The sequence below is a fragment of the Octodon degus genome, unplaced genomic scaffold, assembly GCF_000260255.1.
Source record: "Octodon degus isolate 3935 unplaced genomic scaffold, OctDeg1.0 scaffold00146, whole genome shotgun sequence".
NCBI classification, from domain to species: Eukaryota; Metazoa; Chordata; class Mammalia; order Rodentia; family Octodontidae; genus Octodon; species Octodon degus.
Window position 1 is genome coordinate 6,853,741 of NW_004524722.1, and position 11,593 is coordinate 6,865,333.

General features: G+C 37.3%; 1 pseudogene; it reads left to right on the forward strand.

Moving 5' to 3' along the window:
• The first annotated feature begins 8,758 nt into the window (after positions 1 to 8,758).
• Positions 8,759 to 10,385, forward strand: LOC101579105 (annotated as a pseudogene).
• Positions 10,386 to 11,593: the final 1,208 nt, after the last annotated feature.

The window sequence follows — 11,593 nt, forward strand, 5'->3', positions numbered from 1 at the left end:
TTTATTGAGGAAAAATAATTTGTAATTATTTTAAGAATTTGTAATTAATAATAATTTATAATTTTATGATTTGTCTTAGAAGCAAATTAAAAGAAAGAAAAAGTTATAAAGAAAGCAGTAAGTAGAAAAGAAAAACAGCGATATATGTAAAAGAATGTTTTACATAACTAAAGATTTATCAGAATGAAAATAGGTAAGGACAAAATCAGAAACACAATACAAGTTGTAAAAAGTTTTTGAAGGGTGAAACTTGGGAGAGAAAAATTTTAAGTGTGGTAGGATTGGTGATGATTTCAAAACAGCATTAAAGATAGATAGATAGATAGATAGATAGATAGATAGATAGATAGATATAAAATAAAGCGCTGACCTCAAATGTATAGAAACAAAGTCTCCACCAGAGCACAAATTAATTTTTCTTTAAAGGAAATCCACTGGACATTTACTTTCTCATCCAACCCCACTAATTACTAACATATCCGTTCTCAATAAAACAGTAAGAAACTTGACCTAAGTCCTCATGAGAACAATTGCTGCTTTCTTCCTACAACTTTGATGACATCAGATCACCCCAACAGGGAGATGCCAAAGGCAGAGGTGGAAGTGGGACAGTGGGGCCCAGGAAGCTGTAAATGAAGTTCAAGAAGAGACCTCCACCCAGTTGCATCCTTTTCCCTCAGCTCATTCATGCGGAGGCCCCTCTCTCAGCCTTGCTTCCCCTCAGCCAGACATCTCTAGGGTTCTAGACTCATGCAGGAAGAGGTCACGGGTGGGAAGAAAGGAAATACATGGGTGTAAAGGGGCATCTGAAGTGTCACAGAAAGTACCTTCCAGGCTTTAAGAGAATGTGTTTCAGATAGTAAGGAAACCATCGTGGGGAGAAGGGGCCAGGAGCCACCCTGAACAGGGGAGAACACAGAGCAGAGGTGAGACATGAACTTCTGGGGCCAGGCATCCTGAGCTCCTTCCCCTATCATTCCTGACCAGCTGAATGATCTTGGGCAAGATCCTGGACACCTGAGGGCCTCTGTTTTCTCATTTGTGAAATGTGGATAATAAATTTCATGAGATAATTGTGCAGGGTAAATGAGCTAACCCATACAAAGTACTCAGAAACTATAACTTGCATTGTTTTATTATTATTTAACTGTTTGGCCACCTGCTTATTACGATTCTTCCAACAGACAAATTCCCTTACTTACTGTTTAGCCATATTAATGTTTAGCTCTTCATACAAATGTGACCAAAGGAAATGCCTCTCCCTACAGAAAAAGAGAAGAAAAGGAATGAAAGAAGAACCCAAAGAAAACAAGTAGACTGAGACCAAGTCTCACCTGTACCTGCTGCCACAGGACCCCACCCCAAGGGTTTGGCAGCGTACTGGGCCGTCCACCAGGGATGGGCTTAGGCTGCCTGGAAACTATCTGGAGGACTTCCTTTGAGTGCTCTGAAAAATATCAATCTGTTCTAGTGGAAACAGGTAGAAATTGCTTTTTCCTTCTTCCAAGGGTCTTCAATGCCCAAAAGGCCTCTATATAAGACCCACTATGTCTCTAATTAATCTTAATTTGGGAGACTTGCCTGTTACCATAACAATACATTGAAATGAACCTACAAACCATGCAGATATAATTGCCAGATATAACTACATATGAGCTACTCTCTTGCCTAGTTGTATTTACTAGGCATCTATTTATACAAGCATTTGCACTTTGCCATTTTCCCTGTTGGTGTGGTTCAGCACTCCAATAATTTTTACTACTCTTAGCTTCCTTGAAATGTACAGGTTCTACACACCATAAGCCACATACCTAATGGATAAAACAGCTTGTCCTGCCCTTAAGGTAGAAGGGTAGTCTCTGCAGCACAATATATGACAGGATTTGTGAGATATGTCACATGAAATTTATCTCTTCTTAAAATGATTTCACTAACATATATATTATTGGTATATATTGAGATGACTCAGTGTGATTTTCCATACATGCAGGTGACATGGTATAAGAAATTGTAAATGGTTTACCTCTTAACATACTGGAGCAAATTAAGATTTGCCCCTCTAACCATCTTGCTCTTGCTTGCAGCCATTTAAAACAGTATGTAAAATGTTTTCATAGTCTAAAACCAGTGTTGGGCTGGGGAAATAACTCAGTAGAACAAGTGCTTGCCTGGCAAGTGCAGGGTCCTGAGTTCAATCCGTGGTACCACCAAAAAAATTAAAAATAAAACCAGTATCATATATGCTACTGAGGTATCAGAATTGTCTTAATTCACAGAGGAACACTCAATAGTGATTCATGTCTTACTGATTTTTTAAATTAGTTTTTAATGTATGTGGTACAGGGTCTCACCACGCAGCTGGGGATCACAGTAAACCTCCTGTTTTCAGCCTTCCCAGCACTCGAATTACTAGCATGCACCCTTATGAGCAGACTCAGTGGTGGGCTCAGCGAGCCCAGCAGCGGAGCCAATGTGGCATATGGTACTGGGAAGCAAACCCTGGTCCCTACCCTTGCCTAAGCAGGTGCTTAGTCCACTGAGCTATCTTACTGGCCCATTTCTTATTTATTTTTAAATTAACAATATTTCTGATATTTTGGTTGTGTGACATAATTTTGATATATGTATTGTAGAGTGTAGTGTAACTAACTAACATACTATTACTTCACATACTTATTTGTATGGTGAGAACTCTTAAAATCTACTCCCATAACAATTTTAAATATGCAATAGCCTGTTACTAACTATAGTTAAATGATGTACAACAGGTCCCTTGACGTTATTTCTGCTGAACTGAAATGTATGCTTTGACCAACATCTACCTAATCTCCCATCCCACAAGCTTTGCAATCACCATAACTCAAAGTTTTAATGAATAAACATCTCAAGAAAAATGTCCATCGACCCATTGCCTTTATTCCTTATAAACATTTTGGGGTATTTGATCTAAATTTTAGTAGGTATATGGTAGTGTATCATGTGTAAAACCCCAGCTGCATGGACAGCTCCTTCCTTTTTAAGGGACTGCTGCTGTTCTACAAAATGCAGCACAAGAAACTGAATGAGGAAGAGAAATAGGAAGATTTTTCAGGCTTCTACACACTTAACACCAGATTACCAAGAAAAATTCATCCAGAGTCCTCACTTAGGGACTGATGTGTTTGTAGCACTAAGGAAATAGCCAGACTGCATGTTTTTAAGAAATATTTACTTGAATGATCCACGCAATTGGTGGATTAATCTTTCCCTAGTAGCTGTGCTTATTTCACCAAAAATAAGATGTTGGTCAACATGCATGCAGAGGCCGCAGAGATAGCTCAAGGCTTCAAGTTCAATCCCCAATACCACATAAATGTACGCAGATTTTATGAAGTCTCCACTGCTCCCCTATCCTGGTGTAGTCTGATTCCGACGGGTAATAGAAATGACCCTCAACCCTTTAGTCAAGAAGAGTTTCCTCCTCCAGAGCCCTCTCGTGCTTTTCCTGGCCCATCTCTATCTCACTTCTATCTCCACCAGTTCCACTGATTCTCGTCATGCCCACACTCACCACTGCGTGCTCAGTCCCACTGTAATGCCCTCCTTTCACCCTCTGTCTCACTGACCCCTTATTTGTTTCACCGGGCTCCACTTTCTCTTTCTCTCAAACTAGGTCCTTTACAGTTCTTTCTACACACACACACACACACACACACACACACACACACACTCCTGCTGTTCTTTCCTTCTGCCAATGAATGATCATAGCCTCACCTATTATATCCCAGTATCCACTGAAGGACTGAAAAAGTGGCAGAGAAAAGCTAAAAACAATCACTTTGTTTATCCTGAAAGAGGAAGAATCCGAAGCAAAGGAAGGCTGGAGACTGATCACACTAGCATGAGGGAGCACCACTGTACAGGGCCCTTATATCCAGCAAGTGAGAAGCCACCTCATTCCTTCTTCTGAGATGTCAGCCTAACCCCTGGGATCACTGGGCATGCGAAGAACCATGTCTTCACTAGTGCCAAGGGGGAGCAGTAATTCCAGAGATAATTAGTAGCTCCAGACAAAAAAACAAAGTATTTGAAGATATAACATAAAGAATAATGACAGAAATACAATAAAATAAAAAACAGCTAACATTTGTTATATGTCACTGTATTGTGTTTAACATGAATTATCTCACTTAATTCTCAGAACAACCCAATGAAAAAGGCACTACTAGTATATCCATTTTGCAGATGAGAAAACAGAAGCTTAGAGAGATAAACAGGTTAGTGTTCAAACTCAGTCCTGAGACATAGATTAATTGAGCTGAGAAAAATAATTTTGATGTAACTCTAAAGATCAATCAATGACTCAGTTATTTCAATCAATGAAAAAGTGACATCATAAGTTAAAAATGGATTACAATTTTGCACCACAAAAAATCAAATTCACAAGCACATAATCATCATGAGGAAAATGCAAATCAAAGCCAGGAGACACCGCCTCACATGCATTAAGAAGAGAACTTCTACTGAAAACCTGAAACTAAATGTTAAAGAGGAAATAACAAGTTCAGGCCAGGATATGGAGAAATTTTACACTGTTGGTGGGCATTTAAAATAGAACTGCTGTGGGAAATAGTGTGATGGTTCTTCAAGAAATTAAAAATAAAATTAATATGTGATCTGGCAATTCCACTTCTGGACATATACCAAAAAGAATTCAACTGTTCATTAACAGATATGAGCGGATTTGAAAAATCTGATATATATATATATATAAAATAAACATCATTGAAACATAGGGAATTCTGACATAAGTGACAACAGCATGCTAGAGAAAAATACTATATGACTCCTCATGTATGGATTACTTATGGTAGTCAAGTCATTGACAAAGACTCCAGGGTGGTGGTTGGCAATAGCTATAAGAATAAGCAATGGGTAGTTGTAGTTTGACCGATAAAGAATCTGAGTTTTGCAAGATGAAGAGTTCTAGACATGTTATAAATATATTTAGTGTTGTAGAGGTGTGTGACTAAAAATGGCTAAGTACTAAGAAGATAACAATGTACAATGTATTGATTATTGAAACTGTCCTATTAATAAGCTTCAAAACTGTCTCATTCATATTTATTTCTCAATAAAAAAGACTAAAGTAACCCAGAACAAGGGTAATTAAGCCTTTACCAATTAAAAGACTATATCCAGTTAAAAAAATAAATAAATAAAAATGGCTAAGTGAGGAAATTTTACATGCACATTTTACCACAATAAAAGGTTGAGGGGAAAAAATAAAATTTGTCTTAGCTGAGCACTTCTAACAGAGTCTAGGTGTGGTGACACACACCTGTAAACCCAGCACTAGGAAGGCAGAAATCAGGAGAATCATGAGTCTGAGCTACGCGTGTGCACACACACACACACACACACACACACAAATAATAATAATAATAATAATAATAATAATAATAATAATAATAATAATGTACTCTAACATTGTTGTAAGGAGAATAATTCCTCTTCACTCATGATGCACAAATTTTTAACAAAGAAACTTCTAAGAACCCCAGGATCAACAAAACAGAACAGGATACAGAAACAACTCCAAACACACTCCAAATTCACTCCCAACTCAGCCACCTTCTCTTTGACAAAGGCGTCAAACACCTTCACTGGAAGAAAGATAGCCTCCTTAGTGAATGGTGCTGGGAAAACTGACTTTCCATATGCTAAAGATTAAACCTAAGCCCATATCTCTCAGCATGCACTAAACTAAAATTGAAATGGATCAAAGATATAAATATTAAAATAGAAACACAATCTGCTGAAAGATAGACTAGGCGAAACTCTCTTTTTCATAGGATGCATAGTTTTCTTTCCTATTCCTTTGAAATATTTATTATTCATGTCTTTCTTAAGTTTATTGGTACAATTTAAATATATATGATAATCATATTCATATTCTCATATTCATCATAATTTGTACTTGTATATGATATATTTTGACTCCTCTTTTTTTCCCAGTCCCCTGTCCTCCCTTCAACCCTCTTCCCCTCCTTATTTCCAAAGATTTGTTTTTATTTTATCCTTCTATCTTTTTTTTTTTCTTTTCCTTTCCTTCCATTTCCCCTTCCTTACCTAGTTCCTCTTTCAATTTGAACAGTATCTTTGCATCTCACAATCTCTACTGTATACTTTGGTCCTCAGTCATCCCTTCAGCTTCACATCATAGACAAGATACAGTATTTACACAAGTCTGTCCAATTTATTTCACTTAAGAGTGTGGCCTCATTGCCTGCAAGTGCAAGGGCCTGAGTTCAATGCCCAGTTCTTCAAAAAAAAAAAGTGTGGCCTCAGAGTACATCCACTTACCTGGAAATGTCTTGAGTTTATCTTTCTTCATATCTGAGTAATATTCTATTGTATGCAAAAAAAACTATTTTTTATACATTCTTCAAGATCACTGGTCATTCAAAAGATATAAATTTAAATAACAATGAGGCTCCATCTCACTCCAGAAAGAATGGCTGTTATTAAGAAAAAAGCCAATAACAAATGTTGGCAGAGATGGTGGAAAAAAGAACCTTTCTCCAGCTGTTGATAGGAGTGTTAATTGGTACAACCAATATGGAAATCAGTGTGGAGATTCCTCAAAAAGCTAAAACTAGAGATTCCATTTGACCCAGCTATTCCCCTACTTGGTGTCTTCCCAAAAGAGTTAAAAGCATCTAGGGTCAGCCAAATAGCTCAGTGGATTAAAGCACCTGCAAGCAACTGCAGGGTCCAGGGGATTGATCCCTGGGCCTGCCATACCGGCCCTGACCCTGGGGCATGCTGAGATGGTAACTGAGACTGGGCATGGCGGCATGCACCTGTAATCCCAGCTCTTGGGAGGCTGTAAACAGTCTACAAGTCTCACTACAAGACTACTACGAGTCTGACCTAGTAGTGAGACCCTGAATACCCTCCCTAAAAAATACAAAATAACTGAATAAATAAATAAAAGCATCATACCACACCAGCACATGCACACCCATATTTATAGCAGCACAATTAGTAATAGCAAAATTTTGAAAACAGCCCAAATGTCCTTCAACATATGAATGGATAAAGAAGATGTGCTTTTTATATACAATGGAGTACTATTCTGTCATAAAGAAGGATATACTTGGGACATTTTTAGGTAAATGACTGCGCCTTGAAAATACACTTTTTTATGTATGTTAGTACAGGGTCAACAGGGTCTCACTACACAGACTAGACTTGTGGTGATCCTCCTGTTTTTAGCCTCCAAAGTGTTGGGATTACAGGCATGTGCCACCACGCCCAGTCTCAATCAACATCTCAGCGTGCCTCTAGGACAGGGCCAGCATGGCACTCTGGGAATTGAACCTTGGTCCCTGCATCTGCCTAAGCATGCACTTTAATCTGCTGAGCTATCTGGCCAGTCCTGAGAACACACTTTTAACTGACACAAATCAGACACACATATTTAAATAGTTCATTGCTTCCCCAGTATGAGAAACCAAAAGTTTAAACAAGGACCAAAATGTATAACAGATGTTCAAAAGCAGAAAGAAAATGTTCAAATGAGAAGGGAAGCGGGGGAAGGGAGTAGAAGAAGAAACAGAATAAACGCTTTTGTAAATAAGGCAGGTTGAATGGATGAGAAAGATGGGGGAAAAGAAGGATCCATGTATGTTACATACAGGGACAAATGCTCTGTGATGAATGTGATCATTGTATCAAACTGTACCAATAAAATTAATTGGTACCAATAAAATTAATTTAAAAAGAAATTGGTAAGTAGTCAATAGAAGAAAATAAGGAAAAGGGTGGCAACACAGAAATTCTACTCTTAGGATTAAGCTTGGCATTTCTTTTAAGAGAAATAGATCCATAAAAACTTTTAACACAAATGTTGAAGCTTATTTACAGTAGCCAAAAATCAGAAATGAACCAAAAGTGCATCAACACGAAATTAAACAAATTTTGATATGTCCATATAATGGAATATTATTTGGCAATTAACATGAATTACTAAACATGCAGGAACACAAACTTAACTCAAGACCCTTATGTCAAGTGAAAAAGCCCACATACAGAAGGCTACACACCATGAAGTCACACTCACATGACCACTACAACAGAAAAAACTAGCAGAAATCAAGAAATCAAGTAGAAATTGAGAATGGCTGCCTCTGGATGCAAAAAGCAGAGAGGGTTTCTTTGATGAAAATATTCTCATTATTGAGAGGAGAACTCATTACAAGGTTATACGTATTTGTGAAAAGAAAGAATATTTTGAACATCAGAAAGACCAACACATCAATAGAAGAAGTAAACAAAAAAAATTCTCCTCAAGAGTTGTCTATATCATATGCAATGATTAAAACAAAAATCATAGGAGCTGGGTAGATAGCTCAGCAGTCTAAGCACTTGCCTGGCAAGTGTAAGGACCCAGGTTCTATCCCCCATACCGCATGCCTCCTAGAGCTGGGGAGGCTGAGACAGGAGTATCATTACTAGTCCAAGCTGCATAGTGATACCCTATACCAAATAAATAAATAAATAATTTTTTTTAAAAAACTGAAAACAAAAAATTAAACTTTATCAGATGCAAAAGTTACATTTCATGTTATATGGGTCTTGTTTTATCCTGGTCTTAACTATCCAGCAGAAAAATAAAAAAACAAAGTACAAAAAGTAAAGCCATATTAATATGCTGAGCTATAAAAGCCTCAACTCCCACTCGCCAGCCAAGCGGTGGATGGAGGGAGGCAAGATGGCGGCGGCAGCTAGTATTCGAGAGAGGCAGACAGGTGCTGTTCCTATCATCTGATGTTCAAAAGGAACAGCAGCAGAAATGGTGGCAGGGAAACTAGATAAGAAACTTCGGGAAAATCTGAGGGATGCAAGAAATAGTCTTTTTACAGGTGACACACGGAGAGCTGGCCAGTTGGGCTTCCAGAGGCCTTTATTAGTCCTCATTGACAGAAACGTTGACTTGGCGACTCCTTTGCACCACACATGGATGTATCAGGCACTGGTGCATGATATGCTGGTTTACATATTTACACAGGATTACACCTGTAATCCCATCACTTTGGAGGCTGGGGTTGGAGGAGTGCAAGTTTAAGATCAGCCTGGAACAGAGTGAATTTGAAGGCAACCTGAGCTAAAAGATTTCCACTTAAACAGAGTAAATTTGGAAGAATCTTCAGGAGTGGAAAACTCTCCAGCTGGTGCTAGACCAAAGAGAGAAAAACAAGAAGTCTTATGATTTAACCCCACTTGATAAATTTTGGCAGAAACATAAAGGAAGTCCATTCCCAGAAGTTGCAGAATCAGTTCAGCAAGAGCTAGAAGATTACAGAGCACAAGAAGATGAGGTCAAAAGACTTCAAAGCGTAATGGGGCTAGAAGGGGAAGATGAAGGAGCCATAAGTGTGCTTTCTGACAACACTGCCAAGTTAACATCAGCTGTGAGTTCTTTGCCAGAACTTCTTGAAAAAAAAAAAGCCTTATTGATCTACACACAAGTGTTGCCACTGCTGTTTTGGAACATATAAAGGCAAGGAAGCTGGACATATATTTTGAATATGAAGAAAAGATAATGAGCAAAACTACTCTGGATAAATCTCTTCTAGACATAATATCAGACCCTGATGCAGGAACTCCGGAAGACAAAATGAGGCTGTTTCTTATCTATTACATAAGCACACAGTAAGCACCTTCTGAGGCTGATTTGGAGCAATATAAAAAAGCTTTAACAGATGCAAAATGCAACCTTAATCCTTTACAATATATCAAACAGTGGAAGGCTTTTGCCAAGATGGCCTCAGCTCCTGCCAACTATGGTAACACTACCACTAAACCAATGGGCCTCTTTTCACGAGTCATGAATACAGGATCACAGTTTGTGATGGAGGGAGTGAAGAACCTTGTATTAAAACAGCAAAATCTTCCTGTTACCTGTGTTTTAGACAATCTCATGGAGATGAAGTCAAATCCTGAAACTGATGGCTATCGATATTTTGATCCCAAAATGCTGAGGGGCAATGACAGCTCAATTCCTAGAAACAAAAATCCATTCCAAGAGGTGATTGTTTTTGTAGTGGGAGGAGGCAACTGTATTGAGTACCAAAACCTTGTTGACTACATAAAGGGGAAGCAAGGCAAGCACATTTTGTATGGCTGCAGTGAGCTTTTCAGTGCTGCGCAATTCATGAGACAGCTGTCACAACTTGGACAGAAATAACACAGAAGAACCTAAATATGAGAATCTGCTTGGAACTTGGATAAATGTAAAAAATCAAAAGAGCCAGATATTTCCCTCTCCATAACGATGTTCTGATACTGAAACTAAGATTTATTCGTTTTTAAGGAAATTCTATACTTAATATAATGTATACTGATCAAAAGAATAAAGCATTTCAGAAATTAAAAAAAATAAAAGCCTCAACTCAACAACTTCTGACATTGCCAGTCCTTCAGCTGACCCACTACTATTATGGACTACTGGACTATATTGGAATATTTTGCTGAATTCACGCACCTACAATATTTAAATGACAATGGAATACCCATCTCTAACAAAACTAAACAAAAAAGGGGATACAAATAAATGATCATTTTGTATCTGTTATTCAAAATAGTTAGATATACCACTACTTTCTCTAATTCAGTGAATAGAAAGATTTGTTCTAATAGTGTTTGTAAACAGGATATCATGTCTGCATCTTGTACAATGAATAACAACTAAGACATTAATAATGTATTAATTATTGAAACTGTGCTAGTAATCAGTTTTGAAACTGTCTCATTGCTATTTGTTTCTCAATAAAATTATTTTTAAAAATAAAAGAAAATATACAACATTAAATTTTTGTTATTACTATTGACAATATCTTCTTTCAGTCTCTTAGTTGTTTTTTTAAATTAATTTCGCACCTTTTGGAGTGCAGCAGTTTTAAGTTTGTATGTAATTCTTATTTTTGCTTTTAAAAGGCTCTGAATCTTAGCAAGCTTGGTGGGATTTCATGTCTCCTCCATTGTTAATAGCAGCATAAGTAACAGTGCAAGAAGCAACTGTAAGTTTTGGTTAAAAAAATTATATGCCGCAATGCTCAGTGCAGCCTTAAATGATAAGAATAAAACCCACAAGATGTTTACTTTTGTACTATTCAACAAATTTGTCAGGCTCTTTTTCTACCTGATAGATTTGAAAGCCTGAAAGACTATACCAATAGTCTCTTGAGTATCTTTAATCTGTATTGTATGATACAGAAGTTGCTATTCTTTTGGAATCCCCATTTTCAATTTATGTATGTATTCTAAAAAGAACAGAAGACACACCATCACATAAGCTCTCCTTTCTGTATTGTTTTATTTAGGAAAGTCGGGGCTGATGTGAAGATGCAATTTTAATTCTTTCATTTTTCCATCACCTACTTTTACCTATTTGACCTATGAATGGAACTGATTTCAATTCTACCTTTTAATTTGTGACAAAATTTCCACTATTTGTTTATTTAAACTAGGTATTTTGTTTGTAATTCAAATTTTAACCATGGTATAGTGTATATTCTGAGGATAATACAATCACTTAAATTAATAT